The following is a 26,868-nucleotide window of genomic DNA, read 5'->3' on the forward strand; positions in this document are numbered from 1 at the left end:
TTTCTCTCCCTGTCTCTCCCTGTCCCTTCCACTCTCTCTAAAAATCAATGGAAAAATATCCTTGGGTGAGGATTAACAACAACAACAACAAAAAAACAACAACAAAAAAACCAACAAAGAAATGTGAGCAATAGGAAGAGGACCATGTTGAGTCAATTCACAGTCTGCCTGCACATAGGCTTAAAGAAGTTCAGGCAGCAACAGACTCTTAAAAAAAAATTGAAGTGGTAATAAAATAAAAATAATTATAAATAAAGTAAATAGAGAGATGTAGTAATTTGGACTGAACAGTTACTTGGTTGGGTTCAGTTTTGTTTAGAGATCATTAAAAAACCTAAAGGTTTGATTAGCAATGTAAGTTAACTTATTGAGTATTCAGATTCTTATTCTCTATTTCATATATAAATCTCATCATTTGAATTTGGCTATTCATTCTCAAAGAGGCAGATACCATTTTCTACTTTTCTGGTATTCACAATATCTTTTAGTATATTAATAAGAGCATATCTGGTGGGAATGCAGACTGGTGCAGCCACTGTGGAAAACAGTATGGAGTTTCCTCAAAAAGTTAAAAATGGAACTTCCATTTGACCCAGTAATCCCACTTCTAGGACTGTATCCCAAGAAAACGGAAACACCAATCAGAAAGGATATATGCACCCCTATGTTCACAGCAGCACAATTTACAATAGCTAAGATTTGGAAACAGCCTAAGTGCCCAACAGTAGATGAATGGATTAGAAAACTGTGGTACATCTACACGATGGAATACTACACTACTATAAAAAAGAAGGAATTCTTCCCATTTGCAACAGCATGGATGGAACTGGAGAGCATTATGCTAAGTGAAATAAGCCAGTCAGAGAAAGATAAATATCACATGATCTCACTCATTTGTGGAATATAATGAACAACATAAACTGATAAACAAAATAGAACCAGAGACATAGAAGCATCGAACAGACTGTCCAACCAATGAGGGAAGGCGGGGGGTAAGGGGGTAAAAGATCTACCAAAGGACTTGTATGCATGCATATGAGCATAACCAATGGAAACGGACAGTAGGGGTGAGGGCATGTGCTGGGGGGTAGGAGCGGCTGGGGAGAGGTCAATGGGGGAAAAAGGTGACTCATGTAATACTTTAAACAATAAAGAATTTAAATTAAAAAAAGAGCATGTAAGAATTCAGTAAATTTTATTTGAATGTTTACAAACACACAATGAATTGTTTTATTGCACATTTAAAAACAAAAGTGCTTGATAAAACCCCACCAAAGTGCTTTGGCTTTATCTATTGGTCAAAAAATCATTAATTGATTGGATTCAGCTCAATTGGAATTTAGAAAAATAATGTGATTTGCTTGATTTATAATACATTAAAAAACTTTTATTGGAAAAATTCAAACAGAATAGTATAAGGGTTTATGTTTTTAAAAATTTTAGAAAATTTACTTATTTTATGAGTTAGCAAAAGTTCAAAATTACTCCTATAAAATGTCACTCTCATTTATTTACGTTATTTCCCTCTCCTTTTTATTGAATGTATTGGGGTGACAAAATTATACAGTTTTCAGGTTATGTACATTCTATTTTTTTTTAAAAGAAAGAAAATTGTTGTGTTACTAGAAATTGCACTTGAGTCATGGCTCATCCCATCTATGTTCAAACCTATAGTGAACAGTCATATTAATTTACCTCAAAAAAAGATTTTATTATGAAGAACTTCAAACATGCAAAAGTGAAGATAAATAGTATAACGAATCCTCATGTATACCCATCATTGAACTTCAGGTATTATCAATACGTGGACAATCTTGTTTAGCCATACCCTCACAAACTTCTCCGTCATGTCAAAACCAATCTTAGACATTATATCATTTCATTTACAAATACTACAGTATGCATCTCTAAAATATCCTTATCATTGTTATGCTGAAAAGTTAATAGAAATTCCTTAATGTCATCAAATATTCAATGGGTGTTCAATTTCTTCAATTAGTTCATTTTAAAAAAACAATTGCCTTGAGTTAGATTTCAAACGAGGTCCACACGTTTGTACTTAGCTGGTATATCACTTAAATTATTTATATTTGTTATGTTTTAGTTTAAATCCTTTAGTAGAATTCTTATCTTGAAGGTAAGGTGGTTAGAGATCTTGGAAGGTTACCCAATCCATTCCTTCACTTTCACATCAAGCAAGATCACACCTAAACTATCTTGGACAGAGAAGTGCTGTCTGATTTTGATGAAATCAACTCTCTTGACGTGTCTTCCACATTGAGATATCTGAGACAGTGGAGTTACTTTGCTGAAGGGAGCTATCTAAAAGAATTGAATGTGCACAATAGATTGAACTCTTACTTCCTTCAACTAGGATTCACTTTTGCTACTAACCTGACAAAAGGTTTTCTTTGTTAGATACAAGAGGTTATTATGAAAGTACAAAGAATTTGTCCAGTGTTGATATGCCTCTTTGGTGGATCTCTGAAATTCTCTTACCTTACACAGAAATTCAATTAAACAGTGTTTATATGCTACTTTATACTATCAAAGAGTAATTGATGTTTTCCTTAGAATCCTGGCCAAATTCCACTTCTGATAAATACATTCTACTTCCCCAAATTTCCCCTGCAATTTCAAATGGATTTTAGATCCTTAATTACTTGTCCCAACGTGTTACTTGGTGTTGAAGTTCACCTATGAAGCAGCTGTTGCTTTTGGCCTCAGAGACTTGTGCTTTTGGGATTCGAAGGAGGGATCTGGTAAACTTGGTAAATAAGTACGTATGCATGTGAGTATGAATGATTTTGAGGGTTGCAGAACTTAAACTTATTCCCTAGAATGAAAAAAATGGAAACAGAGGGAGGGAGGGAGGGAGGGAGAGAGAGAGAGAGAGAGAGAGAGAGAGAGAGAGAGAGAGAGAGAGAGAGAGAGGTGTACAGCCATTCCTGAACTATGGGACCTTTCATTTGCTCAGTAAACTTTTATTAAGAAGTTTGTAGACATTGTTCTAGGTATTGTGGGGCATACAAAGATGAAGTGAATAATAGTTATTGCCCTAAAGAACTATACAGTTCAGTGGAGTGGATGTTTTTATCATATTAGGCAATGCTATTTACCCTTTTTAGCTGTGGCCAGTATGGCTCAGTTGGGGGTTCAATTCCCGGTCAGGGCTTATACCCAGGTTGTGGCTTCGATCCCTGGTCAGGGTGTGTACTGGAGGCAGCCAACCTGTTTCTCTTTCTCCCTCTTCCTTCCTTTTTCTCTAAAATCAATAAAAATATATCCTTGGGTGAGGATTTAAAAAAAAAGTATTTCTTTAGTGAATAAAATTTTGAACAAATTCCATACCTCTTTAAGGTTTTCTCATCTATAAGATGGAGATAAATATGTACCTGAAAGTGTTTTGTGAAATTTTTATGATGTAAAGTACTGAAGCTATTGCTTGGCATTTAATAATTGTCTAGTGAACTTAGTTATTGTGAATTTTTAAATGTGCCATTTGGACCAGCTGTTGGGAAATGTTAATGTCACTGAAGACTGTATTGGGTTGTTCATATAGATGTCTCAACTCTCCAGGTTACAGAACCATGGATGAACAGCTCACTCATTCCTAAACATCAAGATTATTGGAGAATTCCACACTCAAGCGTCTAACAGGCCCTAAATCTTTCATTTACTAGTTGTCTGGAAAAGATGATAAAAGGAGGAGAAGGAATTAGTATCCTCCTGTTCTTACCCCATTATCTAACTTAAAATCCTGAGTGGTGTTAGGGACTAAGATTTGGAAATTCAGATCTTTAAAGCTGTTACCACAAGGGAAAATAAAAACTTTACTGTTTAACATTGGCACATATTCCAAAGTCCCTCCCTATTTAACTAGCTTTAAGCTTTCATATAAGACACTTAAGGGAAAAAGTATTGCCACAAGGCTAATGATGACAACAGCTGCCAGTGCACTTTCCATCCAGAACAAGTGAAGACTTGAAACAAATCTGAGCTCCAGTTTGTTTTAGAAGTCTCATTGTGACATGCCTGTGCCGGCAGAGGCTCAGAAAGCATTCCTTAACACTAGGACTCTAAGATGTGTTGGATGCCAGAAGCCCAGTGGTAATGAGAGAGCAGTTGGGAAGCTTCATTCAGAGTGTGTTCTTTCATTGTGGGCGTACTGGCTCTGAAAGTTTGGTGCAGGGAGCCACAAGAAAGAGTGGGCCAGTTCCTTTCCTTCATCAAAGGTTGTAGTCCAGCTAATTCATTATTTATACCTCTATCCTTCAGACACTTACTGAATGCCCACTGTATTCAAAGGCACCATGTTGATGATTAAAACAAGTAAAATAGTGTAATTAGGACCATAAGTAAATGATAAACTTAATTTTCTTGTCCTCGTGTATTTTGGAGAAACCCATTGGAATATTTTAAATAGACTAAAAATACATAATATCACTAACAGAGTAATGAACTTGAATCTTTTATATTGAATTGAGAATTTACAATGTGCAGCACACAATTCTAGGTTCTGAGCAAATACTAAAGATAAGATGGTTGGATTATCTAATAACGAGGTTGGTGTGAGAACAGCTTTAACAGCTTCACAAGGAGAAATCTGTATTTTTTCGGGGAAACACTCTGGTTGTAAACAGATGGTCCCTTTACTGGGTCTTAGCTTTCTACCTGTGTACCAGGTAGATAGCCCCTTTTAAAACCTTAAGTTGGTAAGTTGTGATCTCAACTTTCATAGTTATTTGTGGGTTTTCCATATACATTTTTGCTGTGATCACTTTCCTACTTTAATTTGAGTGATTGGTGGAAGCCCATCTTCCCCCTTTCCGCATTTTAATATTTCAGTTCTGTAAGTGTCTATTGGAATAAACTGTGTATATTTGGGGTCTCTATTTCAAACTATATTTGCCCTTCACATGTAGAGTGAGAGGGGGTCATGGGAAAAATTTATACACATTCTTTTAAAAATCTGTGCTATCTATTAAAGTTGTGTTGGATAAAGAATCCTTAACATCATAAACATGTACTGTATTTCTACCTTCTAAAAGTCTACGAACAAACAGAGTTTTACTAAACTATTACCATCAGGTTAATAGGCTAAGACAGAATCATAAATGTTCTTTATTTTGTGAAAAACTGGTTATATTTGTTTGTAACCACTCTTCCAACTATAATCCTCATGGCAGTAGGTAAATTTTATTAACTTTTCCTCTTCACTTCTAGCCAACTGCATTGTGCCTTGAGATATAAAATCTATTCCTAGCAGCTCTTTCTGCGTGGTCTGTTTTTACATGTCTACTTTAATGTCCAGGTTCATAATCCATATTTCTTCCTGTCTTTGGCAGTTCCATTTGCCAGGTATTATATCCTATTTAGCCTTAGAACATATATTAACATAGATGTGATTTCTGCTCTCTATTTGGGTACACAAGACATATATCTTTTGGGAGAAATAGTGCCTGCCTATATGTACTTTTTTCCATGAAATTTTTATTTTGTAAAAAAACCATGGAGGTCTTCAGATTTAATAAGTGTTAAGTAGCATTGAAAAGCTAGACACACAAAGAGAAAAATCTTTTAGAAAATAATTTGTTGTGTGGAATGATTCAAAATATTAGATGGTGGCACAAACTTAAAAAATAGTTTTCTATTTGTGTCACTAACCATTCAATTGAATAATTTTTGGTGTATTGGGATTTTTTTGGTAGTGTTGTTTGTTGCTTTAAATGACATAACCAAATGGTCCAGCTATGTAGGGATTCAAATTGTTGTCAAGCAATGTGATATTCTATTATTTTTTTAATCCTAAATACAAATTTTATTTTAATAGAATTGAATGTATTGTAGTCTTTCAGCCTAGTAAAATAGAAAACAGCAGAAGAAAGTAGAGACAACATTGACCAAATGTTTTTGGAAATTATAAAAAAGAATGCTTCTGATTTCTGAAAACAAAACTACCTCTGGTAGGTCAATGGATAACAAACCTCACATCTAGTTGAACTGGGTTACATATAGTTAGACAAATGGAGAAACCAAATAACAGCTTAATGGAAGCAATCAACAATTTCAATTCTTTGAAAGTGCAGGCATAATTTTAACGAATGTCTATTAAGTTTCTGGTTCCAAATAAGATGGAGCAAGAACATTTCATCTTGTCTCTACCCCTCCTTCCCCCCACAAATATAGTTATAAAACCTGGACAGAACACATGGAACAGATACTTGAGGACTCTGAAAAGTAAATAGTAGCAAGCAGATGGCACAAGAAAAGAATTCAAAACACCACCAAATAGGGTGAGATTACCATTTTTTGTCCTCTGGTAATTTCCAGTTTGAACTTAAGGTAGCCCCAAATCAAGAAGCAGGCATAGGCATGATGACTGATCCAGGAGAAAACCTCTAGTTCTGGCTTGAGGAACAGGAGAGGGATCAGCTAAAGCGTAGAGAAACGTGGGGGAGGGGGAGTCCTGTTCTGCCGTTTCCTCCTTTGACTCTTTTCTACTCTCTTGTGCATCGTCCTTAGGCAGTCATGCCAGGGTAGTGGCAGTGGCAGCAAGAAGAGCAGCAACAGCTGGGGCCCCCAGCACCTAAAACAGGGAAGAGAACATTTCTCTATGTTGAAGCAGCTGTGGTCCCAAAAGGCTGAGGTGAGTCCCTGTTGCTGTTCTTTCTCTCTCTCTCTCTGTTGTCCCGATGCTTGGCCTCAAGGAGGGGCCAATCTCAGGAAGTGTGGAGAGAAGTCCAGGTTCTTTTTCAGAAATTTGAAAAGAGGGCCCCAGGACACCAGGAATACCAGAAAGATCATAGAGAAAGCGGGAGTCTGGGAAGAAAACCCAAAACAGCTAGGGCACTGCCATTCCATCCTTTGATTCTATGAATTTGATGGTAAATTTATGTGAATCCATAGAAATAGAATCATGCAGTATTTTTTTTTTTCCTGTGACTGGCTTGCTGAGCTTAGCATAATGTCTTCAGAGTTCATCCATGTTGTCACATATTGAAGAATTTCCTATTTTTTAAAAAAATATATTTTATTGATTTTTTACAGAGAGGAAGGGAGAGAGATAGAGAGCTAGAAACATCGATGAGAGAGAAACACCGATCAGCCGCCTCCCGCACATCTCCCACCGGGGATGTGCCCGCAACCCAGGTACATGCCTCTGACCGGAATCGAACCTGGGACCCTTCAGTCCGCAGGCAGAGGCTCCATCCACTGAGCCAAACCGGTTTCGGCCCTATTTTTAATGATTGAATAGTATTTCATTGTATGTATATACCACATTTTTTTTTTTATCTATTAATGTGTCAATGGACATTTAAACTATTTCACAATTTAGCTATTGTGAAAAGTGGGAGATCCTGATTTCATTCTGGTGAGGGGGATAAAAACTCAGAAATGAAATTTCTGGATCATATGGTAGTTCTATTTTTAATTTCTTGAGGAAACTCCATACTGTTTCCACAGTGGCTATACCATTTTGCATTTCTCTCAACAGTGTATAAGCATTCCATTTTCTCCACATCCTTGCCAATGCTTGTTGTCTTATGTTTTGTTTTGTTTTTTGATAATAGGCAACCTGACATGTTTGAGGTGATATCTCATTGTGGTTTTGATTTGCATTTCCCTGATGATTAGTGATGTTTCATATAATTGTTGGCCATTTGCATATCTTCTTTGGAGAAATGTCTATTCAAGTCCTTAGCTTATTTTTATTTTTATAATTGAATTCATTGAGGTGACATTGGTTAATAAAATTATATAGGTTTCAGCTATGAAATTCTACAATACATCATCTATAAATTGTATTGCATGTTTATCACCCCAAGTCAAGTCTCCTTGTAAGAGTTGGAGTAGTTAAACGAGGATATGGGATTTGGCATTTTTGACTAATCACCAAAAAGTAACTAATAAAGACTTACTTCTCTTAAAAAAAAAAGAAAAGAATGAAGGCAAAGCAATATAATGGCAAATATCTAGGTAAACATAATAGACAATTCTTATTCTTTCAGTTCTTTAATATATATTTGATAATTAAAGCAAAAACAGTAACATTTTCTGATAAAGTTTTCAATGTAAATCTGCCATGTACCATTTCTCCCACATAAATATATTTTTTATTTTCAAAGAATTACTCTTTTACCTTTCTGTATGTTCCTGGTGGGGCTGCCAATCATTGTACATCTTTCTTCATAGGCACTAGAGTGGGCCAGTGGTCTATGCTGGGCCAACTAGATTCTCTCTGACTCTAGAGTAGAGATTCTGCAGGGTAGATAATCAATTATACTAAGTTACTCAATGGTAGAACTCAGGGAGAAATTCCGTAAGTTCCCATTGTTGACAACCTTGCTGGGGTCCAACCCCAGCAGGTCCAGGGGTCCCCAAAGGTGTGGACGGAGTCGGCGAAGAAGGAATGGCACGGAGGCAGCGTTCAGTTGATCAGCAGCCTAGCCAGGATCTCTAGCCAAGTTCTGGTTAGGATCTGTAGCCAAGTTCTGATTCGGTTCTCTTGCCAGGTTCTGTAGCCATGTTCTCTCGCTAGGTTCTCCAGCCAGGTTCGGTCGCCAGGTTCTGAAGCCAGGTTCTGAAGCCAGGTTCTGTGACCAGGTTCTATCCAGGTTCTCCAGCCAAGTTCTGTAGCCAGGTTCTGTCCAGGATCTTTTGCCAGGTTCTCCTGCTAGGTTCTCCAGCCAGGTTCTCCAGGTTCTCCAGCCAGGTTCTGTAGCCATGTTCCCTCGCTAGGTTCTCCAGCCAGGTTCAGTCACCAGGTTCTAGTCAGGTTCTCTTGCCATGTTCTATCCAGGTTCTGTACCCAGGTTCTGTCTCTAGGTTCTTCAGCCAGGTTCTCTCGCTAGGTTCTGTCTCTAGGTTCTGTGTCCTGTTGTCTTGTTACATCTGTATTTATACCAGTTGATTCCAATCCTATCAATCTCTATTCCAAAGGTTAGGGCGTTTCTTATCTTCATTCCAGGGAGTAAAGATTATGTAGCTTAAGCGTGATTGTTTGTAGTTAGAGTGATTACCCACCTGGCACTTAGTTAAGGGGTTTTATTCCCTCCCTAACTTCAGGGGAAAATCCCTACCTGGGGAAACAACCTTTCTTGGAGAGGTGACCTTAGTTAAAACACATAGCGCTAAGGGGAGCAAACATATTAAGAACAGTATGCCATATACGCCAGGTCCCTTGAAACATATGCTGTGCAGATGTTTCTTCCCTGCAGCGACTGTGTCAAGCAGCAAGAATGGACCGGCTCCCGGCACAACCTAAGTCTTCTCAGCTCCCTGCCCTTTCTGAGGAACAATTGTTCACCTCTTTCTTCTATTCAATTCAGTGAACTCACCTGTCTCCTCCCAATATCATGTCCTTTACTTAAGTTAATCAAAATCAGCTTCTGTACATATAACTAAAGACACTTAACTAATATACTGCCATCCCCCTCTAACTACCCCCTGCCAGAGTGGGGAGTGGAGAAGAGCTTGCATTTTTAAAGAGATATTTAAAAGGTGTGAAAAGTATTCATTCAAATAAATAAGATTCTCATAGTGAAATGAGATAAAAGTAGACAGAAATTGGACTGAGGGTTAACATACGTAGATATAATACACAAGACAAATACAATGTCATGTAGAGAGGGTAAAGGGATCTATATTATGGAAAAGCTGCTAAGACAATTCAATGGATAAAGGATCATCATTTCAGCAAATAGTGTTGGACCAACTGGATATATAAAATAATTAACCTTCACCCAAACCTCATACCTTACACAAAAATTAAATCAAAATGGATCATAACTCTAAATATAAATTGTAAAACCATAAAACTTTTAGATGAAAATATAGGAAAGAATATTCATGACCCGAGGTTAGGCAAAGAGTTCTGAGATAATAACACTAAAAGTGTAATTTATAAAAGAAACAACTGATAACTTGGACTTCATCAAAATTCAAAACTTTTGCTTTGCAAAAGACACTGTTAAAAGAATGAAAAGACAAGATATTGATATTATTCAAAATTTGCTGATTCGCTTATATAGGTGCCCATTTTTTTCTTCCTTTTTATTCACTGTGTTAGAAGTTAACCCTGCGACCTCAGGCCGTGTCTTTATCCATCTCTTGGGCAACCATCTCTAATTTTCTTCTCGGCAGGATAAAGGTAGAACCCCAGGGCTCTCTTTCACTCAGGCCGTGGACCATGAGAAGCAGGTTCCTTTGATTCACAGTTCCTAAGAGTGCAGCTAATCTACTTGTTTCATTTCACTCCCTCAGTCCTTACATTCAGTATAGTTAGGTAATAACTAAATGAGATTGCTACCAACCAGTTACCTAATATTTAGAAATCAAGAATAAATTTTTAGCACTGCCAGCGTGGCTCAGTGGTTGAGCGTCAACCCACGAACCAGTAGATCATGGTTGGATTCCTGATTAGGGCACATGCCTGGGTGGTGGGCTTGATTCCTAGTTGGGCATGCAGGAGGCAGCCAATCAGTGATTCTCTCTCATCATTGATGTTTCTGTCTCCCTCTCCCTCTCCTTTCCTCTCTGAAATCAATAAAAATATAAATAAAATAAAAATAAAGAACGGACCAACCTTGTAGCTCTGGGAAAAAAGAATAAAATTTTATTTTCATTATGTATATAATGTATCTGTGGATTATCTGTAGCAAATGCTGACTCTCAGGTTTGCTATACCCTCACTTGCTTGTGGCATGCCACTTATAGGCATGTTCCAAATAAGGAAAATAAATCTTAAAATTAATCTAAGCAAAAACATAGGGAGATGGCACTGTTGTTGCTAAGGATTATTTACCTGAAAGATTAAATTCTGAATTTTTGTTTCTCTACTGTTAGAGTAGTCTTGCAAACAGTTTCCTCTCTACATAAAATATTAAAAGTTAATTTAATGAGTTAATGTAATACCCAAGCAGGAAGACTTTTTAAAAAATATCTTTTTATTGGTTTCAGAGACGAAGGGAGAGAGAGAGAGATAGAAGCATCAATAATGAGGGAGAATCATTGATCGGCTGCCTCCTGCACACCCCACACTAGGATCGAGCCCGCAACCTGGGCACTCTGACCAGGAATTGAACCGTGACATGTTGACCTCTTGGTTCATAGGTCGACACTGAGCCATGCTGGCCAGGCTCAAGCAGGAAGAATTAAATGTGATCTTAGGATTTTTTTCTCACCTAGAACAAATGCACTTTAGGTCTCCACTTTATTATAAAAACCTCTCCATTAGCTAAAAATTTGCTTTTTGTCTCCTAGCCTGAATGATTTTATGGCAGTTAATGAACAGATAATCATCTTTTTGCTGTGCCACAAAAACTGGCCAATATGTTGGAAAAAATCAGTTAAATCAGTTGTTTTGACATTACACAGATTCAAATTGATCAATTTGTGAATAGATCAAACTCAGGATTGAATGAAACACATGAATGATTTTAAGTTCCTGGGTGCTCGTCGGTGGTAGTTTTGAATGTTTTACTCTATTACATTTAGTCCTTCCTCATCTATTTTCCATAATGTTAGAATGGCCTTTTAGCTGAGCTTGATGATGCCAGCTTACTCCATTTCAAACTGTCATTTGATAATTTTAAAAATATGATTATGCTACTCTCTTGCTTAAAGGCCCCTCAGTGGCTTTCTGTTATATACAAAACAGTTAATATTCTTTAGCTGGCCTTTAGGACTACAAAAGCTAGTCCCAGTCTACCTTATTAGACTTATTTCGTTAAATATATTTGCCTCATACTCTATATCCTTTATGTAGGTGTTCCCACCTTTCTCTGAGTATAGAATATTCTTTCAGGTGGTCATGCTTTGCACATCCTGTTTAATTAGCCTGTAGTATTCAGTCCCCACCCCACTCCCCACACCCCTGATATGTGGTGAACTTTTTTTAAATCGTCAATTTCCAATTTAGATGTCACCTTCCTTGTGAAGTAAGTGTATATGTGTCCAATGCCTCTCTCCTTCCATACTGTGTCATTATAGTACTTTGCACATACTTGTTACATGGCAGTGTGAGTATTTGTTTACTTGTCTGTTTTGCTCAATAGGATGTGAGTTTCTTGAAGAGAGGGACTTTTTATTTTCATATCTCAAATCCTAGCCCAAACAGTGCTTGACATAGTAAAAACCCAGGCAATGTTTGCGGAATGAAGATTTATTGCCTAAAGAGTTAATGCACTGGTGGTTTATTGCTTATTCATAAGAATGAGCAGCTACTCAGGGAGAACCTGGCACATTTATAATTTAATAAATTACCCTTTATAATTAAGTGAGTGCTTGAAAGAAGTTGGGAAATCCTGGTGGTGCAGCTTGTTCCTTTTCATTCATAGACTCAGCCCAGGGATCCAGAGGGCATTGGGAGAAAATTATGACTGTAATTATTAACTACTACTCTTTGAATTCCTAAGCATGACCAAGCACTTGACATATACAAAGTTAAATCTGGTTTAAAGCTCAACGAATTCAAGTCCAAAAAATATTTTAGAATTTTTTCTCCCTAAATAGCCCAATAAGCTCTAGCATTTGGATATCATAAACATTCCTACTTAATAAGGCCTTGTCCAAGGTAGGTGTTCAATGAATACTTATTAAATGGAATATTTTTCCTTCTGTAGCAAAATTACAACAGCAGATGGTACCTATGCATGCCTCTGTGTATCTGTGTATGAACTTGATCCTGTGTAACTCTTAGAATCATAAAGTATTATACCTAGGATCTTTGAGCTCATCTGGGACATCATCATGTTACAAATGAAGAGAGATCTTGCTTGAGTTAAACTGGGTGAAATTGCTTTTTAATAGGTAAAAAATGGTCCAAAATTGGCAATTTTATTTATTGCCACCTAAAAATGTCAAAGTGTACATTCTATATCATGACACAGAGCTCTCATTTGAGGAGGATAAGGAGAGAGGAATTAATGTCTAAGGTAAAAAAGACACATCAAATGGGTTAAGCTCCAAACAAGCTATAGGAAAGGATCATGTCTGCCCATATGGCTTTACCGGTTAGTTACATATAATCAGGGAAACATTTGTATTGTGGGGTAAAAGGTAATGGTTGCCACTGAATATCAGGTTGGGAACCTTGTACAGAAATAGTTCACTGATTTTTTTTTTTTAAGCTCCTGAGTTTTTTAAAAGTAAGATTAAAAAAAGAAAAAGAAACTTTGGCCAGGTTTAACTGGTGTAGCTGTATTTCAAAGGGCCAAAATTTCTCAAGTTCTATTTCCTGAACATTCTAGATCCTACCTAAAATAAAGAAATATAACTGAAAATGAGGATTGTTTTGTTTACTCTGTCCTGCCTTCCTGGGAAGCGAGGCTCACTGTGGGGCCGCGTCTCGTTTTCAGAATGTGCTTTCAACAGGAAGCATTCCGCTCATGCATGCATGACAGGAGAGGAATGTGCCCGGAGATAATATTTATACCTAAGAAAGAGTTTTGGCTCCCGGATTTCTTGGGGGAAATCTCTTTCTGGTATTTTCCCTCATGACACATGTGGTCTATTTGGCACTTTTGTTCATAAACACATACAGTTCAAACCAAACCATCCTGTGGACTTTTATCTTCTCTTGTTTCTGTAGCCTTTTTGTCTGAGAAAATATGCCCTTGGGCTTGGGGCCAGCGAAGTCATGTTCTTAGAGTATTCAGAGGTTTCTAATCTTAAAATTTGAGCCCATGGAGACCCATAGGTGAAGAGGGAACACAGATGCAATTTCCTAGACAATCAGAGTAAATGTGTTTTTGTTTTAGTTTTAGATTAGATAATTACTTTGGCTCTTACCTTTATGCAAATGTTCAGGTAATTGTTTCTGCTTTCTGTTTTGCTTCATGTCTACTAAAAAATGGTTTAAAAATATTAATCACATGTTTCTGATTTTCTTAATAAATATATTCAAAATTACTGGACAGCCTCTGATTAATTTTATAGTCAGTTAAAATAAATATTTTATGGCTGCCTGCAAAGAGAGCCTGTTTACATGCATACTCTATAAATTCCAAAAAAGCAGGAATTGTCTGTTTTGTTCATTGTCTGTTTTGTTCACCTCAATTAGTACTCTGCTGGGCACATAGTTGGGGCTCAATAAATATTTGTTGGATAATTGAATGGAAGTCGAAATATTAACCTTGAGCTCTAAAGAAGTAGTTATTTAAACTTACAAAAATTAACCTAGTGAAATATTCAAATAAGTAGGATAGAGAAGACATAAAAATTGTTATTTTGATATGAAACAAAGTCTAGGGAGGCAAGTGCCTGTGAGAAGATTTAACCTCAATTTTTATCCTTCCAATCTGGGTGTCCTTGAGCCTTCAAATCCAAAGGAAACTTTAGAGATCATCAGATCTAATTACTTATTTGACAAAAGGTCATCCAGCCTTTTATTGATCACCATTTATAATATAGTGATTGGTTACTCACTAGTAAAAAAGCAATGCACTTTTTTAGAGAGAGTGTAAGGGAGGGAGGGAGAGAGGCAAAGAGAGAGAAAGGGAGACAGAAACATTGATATGAGAGAGACACTTTGATTGGTTGCCTCCCGCACATGCCCCCACCAGGGCTGGGAATGAAACCTACAACCCAGATATGTGCCCTTGACTGAGAATCAAACCTGCGACCCTTTGGTGTGTTGGCCGATGCCGACGCTGTAACCACCAAGCAACACCGGCCAACAATGCACTTTTTAGTGGGAAAATGCTGATGCTAGAAAGTTTAAATTTTTTTATTGAGTGAGAACTTACCTGTCTGTTATTTCTATACATGTTAAATTCTGCTTTCTGGGAGTACTTGCGATATACCTGATGAAAGACCAACCAGACTTGAATTGGGGTATTTTCTTTTTTAGGTCACTACTAGTCTAGATTTATTTTGAAATAAGGCCCAAACTAGATATTAAGCCTGCCCAGTTCTTGCCACAGGGTACACCTGAATTAGCATGCTTTGCATCACATAGGGTCCTCATATCATACATTGTGTAAATGTAAATTGTTAACACTTCTTTGGGGAGCAATGTGGCTCTACATATGAAACAATACCATTTCACCCATAAAGTCCATTTTTAGGAATTTACCTTCAAGATATACTTCTAAAGTTGTACAAAAATAGATGACCTAAGGTACCTAAAGGTGATCCAGGATTCCCATTATAGAAATTTAAAAACAATTTAAATGTTCAATAGGAGAAAGATAAATATATTGGATAGATCCATTCAGTGGAAAAGAATCATGAAAAAGAATGAGACAGAGCTGTATGTATCCAGTTGAAAGATGTTCATTACATTTTATTAAATGAAAAAAACAAATGTCATAAAAATATGTATGACATGCCCCTAATTTTGTAAAATAATGGTAAGAATAATACATCTAAGTATACCAGTGAGAAATTGGAAAGATTATATAATAAGCTCTAAATACTAATCTCCAAGGAATAGCATTATGAAGGACTCTTAACTTTTTACTTAATATATTTATACTAGAGGCCTGGGGCATGAAATTCGTGCATGGGAAGGGGGGTCCCCTCAGCCCAGCCTGCACCCTTTTCAATCCGGGACCCCTCAGGGGTTGTCCGACTGCTGGTTTAGGCCCAACTGGGCCTAAACCGGCAGACAGACATCTCTCTCACAATCCAGGACTGCTGGCTCCTAACTGCTCACCTGCCTGCCTGCTTGATCACCCCTAACTGCCCCCCCTGCCGGCCTGGTCACCCCCAACTGCCCCCCACTCCCCTGCCGGCCTGGTCGCCCCACGCAGCCTGCTGTTCAGTAGTTTGGTTGTCCCTCACTAACCCCCTTGCCAGCCTGGTCACCCCCAACTCCCCCCCCCCCCCACCCCCGCCAGCCTGGTTGCCCCATGCAGCCTGCTGTTCAGTCGTTTGGTCGTCCCTCACTAACCCCTTGCTGGCCTGGTCACTCCACGCAGCCTGCTGTTTGGTCATCTGTCCGGTTGTTTCTGTCATGAGGGCCTCTGGATAGTCTTGGAACATCTTAAAATGAATATTAATACTGTAATCAGAAAAAAAAAGTCAGACACTTTAAAATGTCACCTAGAAACATTCTAGACCAGCGGTTCTCAACCTGTGGGTCGCATGACCCTTTGGGGGTCGAACGACCCTTTCACAGGGGTCACCTAAGACCATCCTGCATATCAGATGTTTACATTATGATTCATAACAGTAGCAACATTACAGTTATGAAGTATCAACAAAAATAGTTTTATGGTTGGGTCACAACATGAGGAACTGTATTTAAAGGGCCAGAAGGTTGAGAACCACTGACTATTAGGCGTGAAATAGATCTTAGGAATTGAGTAGGAAACATCTTTAAATTAATATAACCTAATACTCTCATTTATAGATAAGGGAATTGATTCCTATAAATGTGAAACGAGTTAGCCAAATGCCCCACAACAATTAGTAGCAAATCTGCCTTTAGAACACAGTTATAGAACTCTTTGAATTATGCCACAATGTCTTTTAAAAAGCAGTACAGATTTTGAAAAAGGTAAAATATAAATGTGTCCATATTTTTTCTTTTTTAAGAAGTAGCTCATCATTAGAATAACATAAAAGTTACAACTTCATAAATTGTGATAGGTTTTTAAAATAACCTGAATGTTATTAAAGAGGTGATTAACACCCATGTGCTCATCCTCAGAAGAGAAAAATTAAAGCCAAGGGATTTGTGGAAATTCTATAGTGTATTAGCAGTAGAGCTGAAACTTGAACTCTGGACTCAGGATTCTTAGTCAAAGACTTCTGTACTTTGCCAAATTGCTTCCTACAGACTGATGTGCATTTATTAAATATTTATTATGGTGCTAGGTGCTGCTGCCAAAGATAAACTAGGCACAGTCTACACCCTTGAAAAATAAAATAAAATGTGCCAATAAAATGTTCATTTAAGAGACTTCAGCATAGATAATATTAGTTGAGAAAGCCTAATGAACTCATCTCAAGGTCTGATCAAATTCTTTATTTTTAAATTAAAAAATGATGCATCTGAGAACTTTTTTCCTTATCCCAATAAAGGATTTCAAGGAATTCCATACCAATATATAAAGTATCACAACCTTCTCAAAGGGAAGGATTATTATATCCATTAGGAAATGAGGGCAGAGACATTAAATGATTTATCCATTAGTCACTAAGAGTAAGAATAACTCTAAGATCCCTTACTTCTGGGTATTTCCAGAATCACATGTTTTATGGATCCAAATTAACCTGGACCACTCCTAGAATCCTGGACATATCTGGAAAGTGATCATTACACTTTATTTTAGGTTATGTCGACCACAAACCTGACAGAACCTGACGTGTCTGAATGGACCCCACCACATTATGCCTTCTAACCAGGGTTTACTCCACCAGAAGTGGGGAACCATTTATTATTCCATGGGTGAGGCTGCATGCATCAACAGCCAAGTCAATAGCAGATAAATGGAAACCACAAAATTAAAGGTGTTATTGGCATCAAGACCCAAACTTAAAGTGCTGATCCAGGAATGACAATCTCTAAATATTTTCAGACAAGTTAGGAACACAAGTAAGACCACCTCTGGGCAGATCCCAGTAGTGTGACTGGCAGCAACAGTATAGTGAGCATTTACCTTGGCATTGAAGCCACACCTTCCCCTTTGTTTTATGCAAATTTTAAGAAACAGAGCCATTTTTTGTTCCAGGTTTATTTTCTTAACCAGCCTCTGCTTCCCTTAACAGGTTACCTTCATTGTAGTAAACAAAAAAATAAGTCTCTAATCTATTTGTATACTTTTACAACATTCTGGTTGCCGGTGGAAATGCAGATCCTTTCTTCCATAGTTCTTCAGGCTTTCCGGATATGTAGTTCAGATCTACTAAGAAATAAATTAATTGGGAGAACAAGCAGGCGAAGGTGAGGGAGGGTCTTCGGATCATGAAGAAGAGAGGGAAGGACAGAGGATTTTGTAGGGGAGGTCTCAGACTGCAGTGCAGTGCCAAGAAAGATATGGCCAGGTAGATGTGAAATCCCAGAATCACAGTCATGGGGAGTCCTGCATATTGCCAGAATGGCCCGCCTAGTAACTCTGTTGTGCTCTGTCTTTGGCTGAGAGAAGTCCATGGGAAGTGTGGCCTTGGGGCAAATGCAGTGGTGCATCCAGAGAGACTGGATCTCAGGCTGTTACTCAATTTTGCTCCCATGACAAGAGGTCTGAGATGAGCATTTTCATGACTGCCTCAGTCTACTCCTTGTACCACACACATCTATCTTCTTCACATTGGTCTGGAGATCAGCTCCCTTTGGGGTCCTCTTTCCGAGGGGAAGTTAGAAGAGGGGTAGCAGTACCATGTCTGGCACAATAGCCATGATTGTGGATACTACTTGGTTGAACTTGGTCTATCAACATTCTCCAAGATGGCTTCTACAAGGGCCAGATTAGTGAATTAAATGAAGACATGCTGGTAGCCACCATCTTTGCCTCCTTTAGATCTTTAGTGGCAGTACTAATCTCTACATCATCTCCAAGATGCAATATCTATAATTTTTTACTTACTATGTTGGCTGTGAGGAAGGACAATTCAAAGATTTCTACTTTTCTTCCCTAAAATAATGTGTAATGATCACTTTCCAGGTATGTCCAGGATTCTCACTGCATAGGCCAAGGGCCCCAATGGGGGGTTGCCTCAGAAGGTCTCATAGGAATCATTACAGTATATATTTTCTGTGGTGTTTAGTCAAAGGGTTCAGGTCTGGGAACTGAGCAAAGGATCATGACTTTTTATAGGTGTTGCTGCTGGCTCCTTGCTCTCCCATTCTTTTTTTTTTATTTTTTAATATATTTTATTGATTTTTTACAGAGAAGAAGGGAGAGGGACAGAGAGTTAGAAACATCAATGAGAGAGATCGATCAGCTGCCTCCTGCACACCCCCCACTGGGGATGTGCCCACAATCAAGGTACATGCCCTTGACCGGAATCGAACCTGGGACCCTTGAGTCCGCAGGCCGACGCTCTATCCATTGAGCCAAACCGGTTTCGGCTGCTCTCCCATTCTTGCCATCCTTTTTAAAGATGTTAAGTAGAAAACTTACTGGCTGTCCTATTTTGTTCCTAGGAAAACCATGCTCTGTCAACCATTTCCATAACTCCCCATGGGTCAAACCTCTTGGTTCCTCTGCTCTTGCAGGTCATTAAGGTAATTGGAACTTCCTGACTTTTGACAGTTAAGTACTACCACCTGGCCTCTCTACTTTGGGGACTCTGTCATCTCCATGAACATTAATGAGCCCAGCAATGTGATGGTCTCTCCTATCATCCTCCCTGGCCTGCAGAGGAGCCACTACCAAATTTCTTAGTGATGCTGTGCACCTCTCCATGCATTCCTGACGGCTGTGGGAAAAAGGTCTTCTGGCCTTACGAAACATGTGCATTTGAGGATGCCCACTTCCAGGTTTAGGATGAGGGTGAGGCAAGAGACTGTTCCTGCTGGACAGGAGAGTGAGTGACTCCTTAAATTTTGCCCCTGTACATCTCTCTTGCCTCACCCTCATCTTGGTCTTGTCTCTTTATTTTTATATCTAGCATCTGGCAGAGCAACTCAGGCATTTCCACTTTGCTGAGTGTTGGTCAGAGCTGTTATCAGACTTCTCAGAGCCATCCTAGCTGAGAATTTCCCCTGTACTCTGGGGTCGTCACCAGGTTTTGAATCTTGTGCCCATGAAAAAAGTTCCTTCAAGTCAATGAATTCTTGCTTATCCAACCCAGTCTTATATTCTGGCCCCTTTCACCAAGCACTCTTGAAATCCAATCCCAGGGTTACTCCCCTGACTCCCATTGGTACATGCCAGCTACTTCTTGCAACTTCTTGGTGTAGAGTCTTTTTCTTTTAGCAGACCAAGCAGGTCTTCAGCTGAGTAGCCAAGAGTGAAGGAGAGTGTTAGATGGACTCTGATGGCTGTCTTGATGTAAGCCACGGGTTGTGAAAGATTTCACAGAGAAAGGTGAGCAGAAAAGGGTCTATTCACTTTCCAATGGAGGAAGGGGGTTGAGAGCTAACAGCTCTATCTCTGTGAGGGACTGGGCTTTTTCAGGGCTGCTTAAAGGTTAAGATGGGGTCTTTGGGGTGGAACTGGCATCAGTGGGTATACAGCATACTCTGTTCCTTGGGCAGGGTGTAGCTATATCTGGCATAGATTTAGAGCTGGGTGGAGTGAGGGGTAGAAATTTACTGTGGGTTAAGTAAAAGATCTGTGGTCTTAGATGGACATTGGGTTAGGGTCTGTCAGAGCGGGCATCTCCTGAGGTGGCAGCTGTTTCTTTGCCAGGACAGGCCTCTGCAGCATTTTCCAGCTCAGTGGAGGTGCTTCCTCTGATTAGAAATAGGTAGACACTTTATGCAGGCTCTGGGGGCTCCGGGGAATCTGCACAGCCAATACCTTCAGGGAACATTCATCCAGATGTCCCCATCCCATTTTTCTGGGTCCCAGTTTTCCCTTAGCATAACAGACCTACCCTGGCTGGTATTCAAATATCACTGGAGCTCTGCAACTTTAACTCTCAAATCTGCTGCTTCCTTTCTTCTTTTCTACTGCAGGGGATAAAAGCCTCCTTGTAAAGAATTCCCTTTAACTGATTGTCAGTAGCCCTCAGTTTCTCATTACTCCTCTGTAGGGCATCAGTATAACTGAGAAATAACTTGCCAAATCTGTTTGATTGGACCGGAATGATTGGACCTGTACCAGTGTTCTCTCCCACTGGAATATTTCCCCAGGTCATTGCTGGTGAAATCTTTAGCAATTGGGCCCCCACCGTGTGTCAGGTGCTCTCTGTGCCTTACCTACCACATTGAATGGCACCCTCTTAATCTACTGTTTGGAGGGAGAGCCAATCCCAAATCCCCATCTTCCTGCCTGTTTTCTCAGACCACAGTCTGTACCAATTGTGTTAGTTTGAATCCACCAAAGGTAAATGCCAATGTGGGATTAGAAATAAAGGAGTCATTTATTGGGGAAGGGAGCAGGAGGAGTCTTCAGGCTGTTGGTGTAGAAGGGAAGGGGGATGGACTGAGGATTGGGTAGGAGAGGTCTCAGACTGCAGTGTAGTGCTAAAGATATGGCCAGGTTGATGGGGCGTCCTGAAATCATAGTCACTGCATGCTGCCAGAGCTGGCCTGCCTTAGTGCCTCTGCTGTGCTCTATCATTGCCTGGGAGCAGTTCATGGGAAGTATAGCCTCAGGGCAAATGCAGTGGTAGCTTCAGAGACACAGAATCTGAGATTGTCAATTCTGCTCCCACAGTGGGAGATCTGAGAGGAGCTTTGTCATGACTGTGATGACACATGGCAGACTAGCTGCTAATGACTTCTAGACTTCACTGGGTTAGACATGTTTGATTTTACAGTAGAAAACAGTGGAGAGGACAGACTAGTAGGTACTTCTGGGATAGCTATTTTAGTATCATTTAAATGACTATTTTCATTTTTTCAAAGTAGAAGAAGGCAAAGGGAATAAGTGTATCTAAACAACTTGCATCACAGTTAAGTGGGTTAACAAATCTAGCCCAGGTCAGATATTTCAGACCAAAAATGTCTATTCTCTCCGGTTCCATAGTGCCTTTTTGGGTGTCGTTTTGCAGGTAGATGTGCTTTGGTATAACTGAATGTTCCAGCTCATCCAGATGGTCACACTACCAATATCACTGTGGTGTTTTGGACCTACTGAGGGGACTATCAGAAACAATGCAGTGCAGTTGCTTCAGACCGAGGGCTTTATGACTCCTGCATCATGCAAGTGTTTTTACCCTCTAGGCAGCTATTTGCTCTGTGTTTTCTTTTGCCTATATTTTCTTTCTCTCTTTACCCACCTTACTGGTATTACTAGAGCCCAGACACCTTACAAAAAAGTTTGGTAATTATCTAGGAGATTGATGATAAGGATGTTATTTGTCTTTGGCTCATGTTTGCTATCGTCAGCCTGTGCCCTGCTGGAGTATGTGCTTTCCCCCCATTATCTTAATAAGTCATTCTTTCTCTAATGTTTCTCCAAGTTCATCCCCTCTTTTGCTACCTCTGTTTTCTCTCTCCTTTGGTATTTTAGGAGTAGTGATAAATGTTGGGTAGAAAAAATAAGAATGGTGGAGTGTAGCTTTGCACATGTTCATTGTACTTTTGGGACTTTGTTCTGATTGTATTATCAGGAGAAATTCCCCGGATGCCTACTAGTATATGACCAAGCTAAGTCAGAAAATTTGGTACTTATTCGTTTCCAAAGACATCTTGGATTTATAATAGAGATAAGGCAGAGAAAGGAGAGATTACAACTTGAATGGCCCCTGTTCAGGGCTGTAGGAATTCCCTGAGTCTCAGTGAATAAACAGTTATGTGATCTTAGGGTCAAAACAGAAATTGTGCTAGAGTCAGCAGTTGGGATATGCAGGTAAACTGATAAGCACTATTAATTTGAGTTCTCAAACAGATAGGGCTAAAGACTATATGTAGTTTTTGAAGAGCATTTGTCTTTTGTGACATAACTAAGACGCTCTTGCCCTTTCTGTGATCTGACAGTGTATCATAAAGCATTTTAGTGCACTTTCTTTCATACTCCTTTTTCTTGATTACTCACTCTCAGTGTTATAAGCAAGGAGGCATACCATTTATATCAATTTTTTTATTGCTGCTGGGACAATTTACCATAAACAGTGACTTAGAACAATACAAAATTATTATCTTATAGTTTTGGAGGTTAGAACTCTAAAATGGTTTTAACTCTAAAATAGGCTAAAATGAAGGCATTGTCGGCATTGCATTTCTCTGAAGTCTCTAGAAGACAATCCATTCCTCGCCTTCTCCAGTTTATAGAGGCTTCCCATATTCCCTGGTTTGTATTCACCTTCCATCTTCAAAGCCAGCAATAGGAGGTTGAGTCCTCTTATCCCATGACCCCCACATTTTTCCTGTTGTTACATCTCCTTCTCTAACTCTGACTCTCCTGTCTTTCTCTTTCACATATAAGGACTCTTGTTATTCCATAGGGGCCCACAGATATTTCAGAATAATCTCCCAATTTCAAGATCCTTAACTTAATTACTTCTGCAGAGTTCCTTTTGCCATGTAAAGAAACATATTTTAGGTTCTGGGGGTTAGAGTGTGCACATGTTTTGGGGGCATAATTCTGCATACCACAGTCCTACCAGTGATCCTTAAGGACTCGCATTCATTTAATTTGTAAAATACATCCACTCTAACCCACAGTCCCTAAAGATATCACTTCTTTACAGCATTAACTCAAGTCTAAAATATCATCTAATAAAAGTCCCAAATCTGATTATCTAAATTTACTAAATTAGATATGGATGGGATTCTGGATATGATCTGTCCTAGGGAAAAATTTCTCTCCTGGCATTTATTGTTGTAGCAAAAATAAACTTGGCTGCCCTTTAAAACTTTTCTTGGAAATCTCAGCTAAATATTCAAGCTCATAATTTACAACTTTAGCTTTTTAAATAACTGCAGGACAAAATTCATCTGAGCTTCTGCCACTGTATAGCAAGAATCCTCTTTCCTTCAGTTTCCAGAAACATGTTCCTCATTTCTCTCTGAGCCCTTACTAGCAGAGTTCTTACATCCACATTTCTACCAACAGTCTGTTCAAGGCAATTTAGATTCTTCTGGCCTCTAGCCATTGCCCAATTCCGCAGCCACTTCCACATTTTTAGATATTTGTTATAGCAGCACCCTGCTTCTGGCACCAAAATTTGTGTTAATTTCCATTATAATAAATTATAACAAATCACAAACAATTTAGTAGATTAAAACAACATAAATTTATAATCTTTGGAAGTCAGAAGTCCAAGATGGGTTTCACTGGGCTCAAATAAAGGTGTCACGGCAAGCCTCCTGGAGGTTGCAGTGGACAGTCCAGTTCCTGTCCTTTCTACCTTATAGAGGCTGCCAATGTTTCTCGGCTCATGTTTCCTTTCCACGTTCAAAGCCAGAAATGGTAGGCTGAGTCCTCATATCACATCCCTCTAGCCTTCTTTCTGTCATCACATCTTCTCTTGCCTCCATCCTTCATTTATAAGGGTTCTTGTAATTACATTGTGTCCACCAGATAATCCAGAATAATCACCCCATTGAAAGATCATTTAACTTAATCACATCTAGAAAGTCTCTTTTGCAATGTAAGGTAACACATTCACAGGTTCTGTGCATTAGGATATGGACACATTGGGGGAGGGGTGCATTTGAGCCTATCACACCATTGTATAAAGAAGCATTGTTGTATATTCCCCTACTTCCTTCCCTCCCATTTAAATCACTCATTGAGAGAGAGAGAGAGAGAGAGACATCAATGATGAGAGAGAATCATTGATTGCCTGCCTCCTGCATGCCCCCTACTGGAGCTCAAGCCCACAACCTGGTTCAGAGGTTGGTGCTCAACCACTGAACCATGCTGGCCAGGCAGAAAAGATTATTTTTAACAAAAAGGTTACACATGGATTTCTTTAAATAGAATTTACCTCTTTGAATCTCTGTTTTCTTATGAGGGAAAATCACTAGGAAGTCTCCTAGAGCCTTCTATCTCTACAATTTAATAAACCTAATGTGCCCTCCAGTTTAATTAAATCAGGATGTGAAATGTGTTCATTGTAAAGTAGATTCAAGGCTTATGATCCAGAGCTTCAAGGAAGCTCAGGTCTTTGGATAAAAGAGACCTACAGCTTCTTTTGCAACCAGACACACACACACACACACACACACACACACACACACACACACACACACCCTGTACAAATCTAATTACACATGAAATAATATAACCTAAACAGAACAGAACATGCAATTGAGGAAAGGCCTAGAAGTCAGAGAGCAGAGATTAGAAAAGAGACAAAGGGCTGGCACCGGTTCAGTGCTCAGGAGGGATACCTCCTAGCAGTTTTCCAAGGGGATCCAACCAAGGTGCAGGTAACAACCCCATCATCAAACACTTGCAAAGCCCTTCCCTGAGGTTATAAAATGGAAAAACAGACAGACAGTGACTCAGAGTCTTAGCTGTGTGTGGGAGCCACTGAAACAAGCTGTCAAAGGGGAAAGGTGGATTTCAACAGCTTCCACCAATGGTACTATGGCATTATACAAATTAGGGATAGGATGGAGGGAGAAGCCACAGTCAAAAGTATTGTCAAAGATCAAGGAAGTGCCTGCAGGATACTAGTCAGCATGTGGGTCTGCAAGCCTAGCAGGGTGGGGAACATGACTTCTCTACTGGGACTTTGTCAGCTTTCCCGGTGCCACACTGAGAAACAGTTTGTGGTGGCAAGAGAGCCAGAAAAAGTCTTCATTCTTGACCTGACCCATTACCTGAGAATTTTCACCATGTCTTTGGCTTAAAGGAATAGTGGGTAACAGGTTGCATGTTGAAAGAAGCAAGGAGCATGCCAGCCACACTTTATATTGAGTTTAATGAAGAAGTGCATCTCATTTTTCCAGAGTTATGTCAGAAACCACGAAGGAACATAGGTAGCAGAGCTAAGTTGGGGATCATTAGAGATGGGACCACTTGTTTGCCTGGAATAATTTGAATAGCACTGCTGAGAACAAATTTCCATGTGGAAGGATAGGAAAACCTTCCACTCTCATAATAAAGTGAGATGGGATTATGGAGATTCTTTTTTTAAAATTTTGTTTTATTGCTTAAAGTATTACAAAGAATATTACATATGTCTCCTTCCCCTCATCCCCCTTGACATTCCCCCGGCCTCCCCTACCCCCCAGTGTCTTATGTCCATTGGTTATGCTTATATGCATGCATACAAGTCCTTCGGTTGATATCTTACCCCGCCCTCCCGCCCCCCCTAGAGATTCTTGATGTTTATTTCTGCTGTAAGATTATAGACTACTTACCAGTTTTTTGGTAGGTATGCCACATACCATGTCAAATTCCTGAAACATGTGACTAAAATAATTTTCTTTCAGGCAGTTCTAATCTTTAGCATTGGGCACCAGATCAGTAGGTTGTCTGGGTTAAAAGTTCATTGAGAAATTTGGTGAAAAAGTTAGTAAAATCATTTGTAAATCTGGATTTCTCTGTTTGATCAAAATGCTATACTTGGTATGTCTGAACAGAAATATTTAAAATGTCCTTTGATATGAGACAGAGTGAAACAACACCAATTAAACTCCAGACCCCAAGCAAAGATTAGGCCTCCTCATGGCTTGCTCACCAACAGAATAACAGATTTCTTTTGGTTGGTTCTATGTGATTGGTTCCTTCTGTATTCCACTCTCAGATCAGAGTTGGATGGAATGCATAATTGGAGGCTTCCTTAATTTATGAGTATAATTGTAAAGCAGGACTTATTTTCTTCTAAAAATTTGTTTTTATTGACTTCAGAGAGGAAGGGAGAGGGAGAGAGTGATAGAAACATCAATGATGAGAGAGAATAATTGAGTGGCTGCTTCCTGCACATTCCCTCCTGCAGTGGTTCTCAACCTTCCTAATGCCGCGACCCTTTAATACAGTTCCTCATGTTGTGGTGACTCCCAACCATAAAATTATTTTTGTTGCCACTTCATAACTGTAATTTTGCCACTGTTATGAATCGTAATGTAAATATCTGATATGCAGGATGTATTTCCATTGTTACAAATTGAACATAATTAAAGCATAGTGATTAATCACAAAAACAATATATAATTATATATGTGTTTTCCGATGGTCTTAGGTGACCCCTGTGAAAGGGTCGTTCGACCCCCAAAGGGGTCGTGACCCACAGGTTGAGAAACACTGCCCTACTGGGAATCGAGCCTGCAACTCAGGCAAGTGTCCTGACCAGGAATGAAACTGTGACCTTCTGGTTCATAGATCAATGCTCAAACACTGAGCCACA

The sequence above is a fragment of the Myotis daubentonii genome, chromosome 8, assembly GCF_963259705.1.
Source record: "Myotis daubentonii chromosome 8, mMyoDau2.1, whole genome shotgun sequence".
Taxonomy (NCBI): Eukaryota; Metazoa; Chordata; class Mammalia; order Chiroptera; family Vespertilionidae; genus Myotis; species Myotis daubentonii.